Source organism: Mustela erminea, chromosome 7 (genome assembly GCF_009829155.1).
Source record: "Mustela erminea isolate mMusErm1 chromosome 7, mMusErm1.Pri, whole genome shotgun sequence".
Taxonomy (NCBI): domain Eukaryota; kingdom Metazoa; phylum Chordata; class Mammalia; order Carnivora; family Mustelidae; genus Mustela; species Mustela erminea.
In genome coordinates, this window is record NC_045620.1 from 42,357,281 (window position 1) to 42,363,280 (window position 6,000).

The following is a 6,000-nucleotide window of genomic DNA, read 5'->3' on the forward strand; positions in this document are numbered from 1 at the left end:
GGGAGGAGCTGCGGGGAGCCCCGGGGGGCGGGGCCGGGGAGGGGCGGGGTCGCGCGGTGCGGCGCTCGGCCCTGCGCGGGGGCGGGGCGGGACCGAAACGCCCCGCCAAAGGGGGAGGGGGGCGCCGGTCGGCCCCGCCCACTCCAGGCCCGCGGCGCCTCTCGCTGTGGCTGCCTTGGGGCTGCCCAGGCAGGCTGAGGAAGGTTTGAATCCAGGCGATGCCGAGGCTGCGCCGGTGAATCTCGGCCGGCCGAGGTCGCGGTGGGTGTTACCCTGAGCGCGGTTGCGCAACCCGCCAACAGCCAGGAGGGAGGAATGCCTTATTTAAACCCACTGACTTCCCCCAAGCAGTGGCGCCTCCAGGCCCGGGGTGTGAGGGCAAGTTCAGCTGGGTGTCAGCCCCGAGAGAACGAACTCTAATCTTCGAACAGATGGCATTCAGTACCAGAAAGGATTTTCTTGAGCAAATGGAGGAATTGGGATTGAAAGGCCAGAAGGTGCTCAAGGAGTCAAGGGTGAATGTGATTGTACCCATTTTTAGGGGTGGTACAACAGCGTACAGTCTATTTGAGTTACTTGTACAGAGAGAGCACAGTGGGCAGAGCAATACATATGATCCACCCTGTGGCATTTTACTCCTTGTAAGGAAGAGGGTGAGAGGCTCTGACCCAAGCAAACTCACCCGTTTCCCAGAAAACTGAGCAAATAGTATTTTTCGTTATATGGTCTCCTCCCCTCAATATAAGCCAACACTGTCTTTTCATAACCAAATAAGTCTTTCACTTAAGATAATTTTTGGCCTGGTTTTTAACCATTATATCAGGGTCTCTTAAGCCCAACTCTTTGGACTTGAGCCAAAGCCAGCTTCTTTCAAAGTAAGGTTTCCAAAAAGCCAACAGGGCTGCTATAGCCTGATCTGCTTCACACCATCCCGGGCCCCCTGGCTACAGAGTCCTGTTCCTAATATGTATTTGTTGGACAATTTCACATTATCATTACCCCCACCCCCATCACTGGTACTGTACTAGTGGTTGTTAGAAAGATGTGGAAAATACAGGCTGTAGTGAGGGAGTAGAGGGGCTGAGCTGAAGTTAAACCGCTCATTCCTATTTTTAATCTCAGCAGTTCCTTAACACATTAATGATTAATCAATGGGAATTAACCTGGATTAACTTTCAACACACAGTCTTTTTCCAGTGGTGATTCTCCACTTAAAATAAAAATCCAGAATCTCAGCCTCTGGCTGGTGTATCAACTAGTTCTAATTGACCACAGGTAAACTAGTTAACTTCTCTGAACATGGGTGTACCCCTCTAGGACTATCTGGGTTTTAGAGAGGGAATTCATTCGTTCGTCATTCATTCATTCACTGGTGTTTGTTGAGTGCCTGGTATTCACCAGCAGGCTGAACAAGCAGCCTAGAGTGATAGGCAGACCCAGTAAAGACTGAACTGCCCTCGAGGACCTTGCTGTTGGCAGAGACCCTCATCTTATTCACTGTTTAGGTATTGCTAGAAAACGTGCCTGGAGGGTCTGGAGGGCTCGCAGTCATATCTTCTATGCAACTGTGACCCAGAGCCTGTCATGGCACCTACGCAGAGTAGAGGTTCAGTAAACACCTGGTCTGTAAATATGTTAAATAAATTACAGGATAGCAAAGTTCCTAGGCACGAGGGGTACTTACAAAAAAGGGGCTCTCTATTCCCTCCCATAATCTAACGTTTGGTTTGGCCTCAAATGTATGTTTCAATATGGAGAGGTGGCCTGGCCTAACCCTTCGCCTCTTTCCTCCCTCCCTGCTCCTTGTCCTCCCTCTACCAGGCTCCGCTAGGGCCAAAGCAGGTCCCCGCCCTGCCACCTGGCCTGGCCTAACTCTCACAGCCACTGCAGTGCCCACAGACCCCCATCCTTGGTCGTGCTCAGCCTCATCAGCGAGTTTTGGCCTTGCACTCTCCTAAGGTGTGTCTGGGAAAAACAGGAACCACCCCAGGTTTAGGAGGACAGGGGTCCTGTGGGGGAGATGAAGTGGCATAGTGGGTTTTAGTTGTGAACAAACAATGTTCTTTTTTTTTTTTTTTTTTTTTTGACAGAGAGAGACACAGCGAGAGAGGAAACACAAGCAGGGGAAGAGGGAGAGGGAGAAGCAGGCTTCCACTGAGCAGGGAGCCCGATATGCGGCTTGATCCCAGGACCCTGGGATCATGACCTGAGCCGAAGGCAGATGCTTAACTGACTGAGCCACCCAGGCACCCCACAAATGAATGTTCTTCATAGGAAAACCTGAATATACAAGAAGAATCACTTAGTATGGTCCGTTCACTCATGACTGTGCTTTGCGTTCTATTACTAAACCACAGATAGTATTTTAAAAGAGTAGGCTGCAAAGATGAGAATCTCTTACAGTGTAAAAAGAGCTTTTGCTTTATCAACAACTATGAAAGGGTGATAAATGACACACAGAATAGAATGTCGTCAAGTGGAAACAAAGCCATCGTGACAATATATAACATTTTTACATCCTGTCACGCACCAGGCACTGTTCGAGATGCTCTATGTGTAGGTAAAACTATTTAACACTCAGAACAACTCAGTAGGGGCACAGTTATTATCTCCATTTTAGAGATGAGGAAACTGAGGCACAAGAAGGTTGTTGTCTTGCACTAGTCAGAGGAGGAGCACTGGGCTTCAGGGTGCAAGCACAGAATGCCTGCACTTGGTGCTAGATACCGAAAGGCACGCTGGATTGGGGCAGGGGATGGTGACTTCAGGGAGAGGTTTGTGATCTGACATCACTCCCTCAGCACTCTCTTTCCAGTAATAGTGATGCTCAGCTTGGTTTGCGACCCACTGGGTTAGGAAAACCATCATAACTGGCTTGGGAACGGGGCTATGGCAGAAGAGAGAGGTGCAGTGATACTTCGTGAGGGGTGAGTAGGAGGTGAAGTAGGAGAGGGTTGGTGACCATGGGTTGTGAGGGACAGGGATCTGCCTCCTATGAGCCCCTGTTTCTGGCCTGAGTGACACCACTGGGGCAGGACCCACAGGAGAATGAACACGTAGGGGACAGGAATTGGGGAGGATGTTGCATGTTTATTGAGGTGGAATTTGAGGAGCCTGAGGGAAGTCAGATTGGAGATACTGTTTCTGTGACGCTCAGGTGCTGAGGCCAGTGTGGGTAACACAGACTGAAAAGCTAAGCCCATGAATGGAGGTTTGAACCTTAAGGACAGAGATGATCGCACCCAGCATATAGAGCTGAAAGCTGCATGTGGACAAGGACAAGAGAAAGCCAGTACTGGAGTCCTGGACAGAGAAAGGAAAACCCACAAAAGAATCTCTATCAATCAGCTATTGTTGCGTAACAAGCCACTCCAAAACTCAGTGGCTTAAAACAAGGCTTGAGGCTCAGCTGATCTTGGCTGGCCCACGCATGGGTCTTTGGGTGGCCTGGGGTTGACCTCAGCTCAGGACCTACTATGTTTCAGACCCTATTCCAGGTGATGGTGAGACAGCCAGGAACAGGGCAAAGGATTTCCTTTGATGGAGCTCACTTTCTAGTGAGAGACAGAAAGTAGAGAAGTCAACGAATAAATAAACAAGATGAATCAAAATGGTGGGAAGGGCTACAAGGAAGAGAACAGCCTCTAGCGATAGAGACAGGCAGGGATCTGGGCATGAGGAGGGATGTGGTTGAAAAGAATGTAATCAGAGAAAACTTCTCTGGGGAGGTGACGGTTGAGTTGATACTTGAACATGAGAAAAAGCTGATCTTGTCTTGGAAAGGAGTAAGAAGAATTAGCCAGGAAAAAAAAAAAAAATCCTGTGGTGGGGAGGAGCTTAAGAGGTGGTCCAGAAAGAAAGGCAAGAGGTGAGCAAGGCAGGAAGGTACCTACATGCCACCCACACTCCCTAGGAGGTATTGGGAAGCCAATGGGGTTGAGGAGCTTTAAGCAGGAAAGTCTTACAATCTGATTTACATTTAAAAAAAATTAACATTAGTTAAGATAGCAGAATGGTGCATCCCCACACCAGCTGGGAGGGTTTTGCAAGATTCCAGGCTAGATAAAACCGGTATGCAGGTAAATATTTAACATTTGGTTCAGGAGGTAGAGGCGAGGACGTGTTCTTAATTTGCAGCAGTTGCCAATTTCCATGGTGTCAATACTCCTATCATAGCTGGTTTTAAGCTGCTGAGTCACTGAACATAAAGGTGGGAAGAAATTTGCAGTAATATGCTATTATATACCACAGAGATAAGCTCAAAAATAATCTCCAGTGTGTATGTAATAATAAAATGTAGTGAAATAATTGGAAAGAGATGATGTTGAGTATTTATTACTTTTGTTCTTCACACAATCTGTTTCTTTTTAAAAATTTTTAAGAGTTGGGGCGCCTGGGTGGCTCAGTGGGTTAAAGCCTCTGCTTTCGGCTCAGTTCATGATCCCAGGGTCCTGGGATCGAGCCCCGCATAGGGCTCCCTGCTCCACAGAGGAGCCTGCTTTCCTTCCTCTCTCTCTGCCTGCCTCTCTGCCTACTTGTGATCTTTGTCTGTCAAATAAATTAAAAAAAATAAAAATAAAAATAAAATTTTTAAGAGTTTATTTATTTGAGAGAGGGAGACAGAGAGAGCGCGTGTACGAGTAGGGGGAGGGACAGAGAGAGAGGGAGAAGCAGACTCCTCGCTGACCAGGGACTGCCCCCCCCCCCCCGCCCCAGGATCATGACCTGAGCCAAAGGCAGATGCTCAACCGATTGAGCCCTCAGGAGCCCCTCGTACAATCTATTTCATTGTAAGTTTATATCATTACATCTTTAATAATGGCTATGTTTAATGAACTACTTGAAAAATTCTTAAAAATGTAACAATCAGCTATCACAAGCCAGCTGGCTCCACACCACTGAATATAATAGTCTTCTGGACCGGAGTGAAAGGTGTGTGTCTGTGTGTGTACATGAGAGAGAGAGAGAGAGAGAGAGAAAGTGAGAGACCCAACAGGATGGGAAATTGTACATGTTCCTATTGACATTTCTGGACTGTTGACATTACTTGTCTGGATTTCTGACTCATTGGGGTCGGGAGCTCAGTCTGATACCTCATGTTCCCTGAACACCTACCCCACTGCCTTGATTCAGGTATGCACTTGGCTTAGGTTGGGTCTCCCCAAAAGAAGACATTGAGGAAAAAAAAAAATTTGAGTGAAGGCAGTTTTTCTTCGGAAGGCGATCCCTGGAATCACAAGGAAGGGAGAAAAGAAGTGAGACCAGGAGAGAAGACAGCTGACAAGCAATGTGTCTTCAGCAAGTGTCCTCTGTAGGCAGCTGAAGCCCCATTCCATCAAAGAACTCTGGGCGATGGTGTAGAATATGTCTCAGCATCACCGGAACTGAAAAGCCAGGAAGCTTGAATACTTATTCACTAACACTCCGCCATCACTGGTGGGAGGCTGCTTCCGGTATTTCCAGCCCACAAAGTCTACAGGGCCCTGAGGAAGAAGATCGCTGTGGAGCTGCACAGGAATAGAGGACTGGATGTTAACAGACCCCCAATAGCCTTGGTCCGAAACTCATGAACACTTCTTGAAAGAATGAGTGAAGAATGAATGAATGAAGAATGAATGAATGAACAAACAAACGAATGAATGAATGTAGGGCCCTTTGAGCTCCTTCAAACACAAATTTAAGATCTAGAAGTTTTAAAAGAGAATGCAGCTTTTTCTCCTCCACAGGTAGCATATTTAAACTTTTACCAAATCTAGAGCAGAAGTCCTATGATACATCCCAGACAGTTTAAGTTTTGCAGTAGGGTCACTTAAGATCAAAGTAATTTTATTATACACTTGAAGAAAAATTGCTGTAGACAGACTATAACCAGTGTCAAAAGGAAAATCAAATTTATGCAAAGAAATCGGACAGTAAGCATGAACCTAAAACCAATTAAAAAAAATTTATTTATGTATTTATATGACAGAGAGAGTGAGAGAGCATGAGCTGGGGGAACCC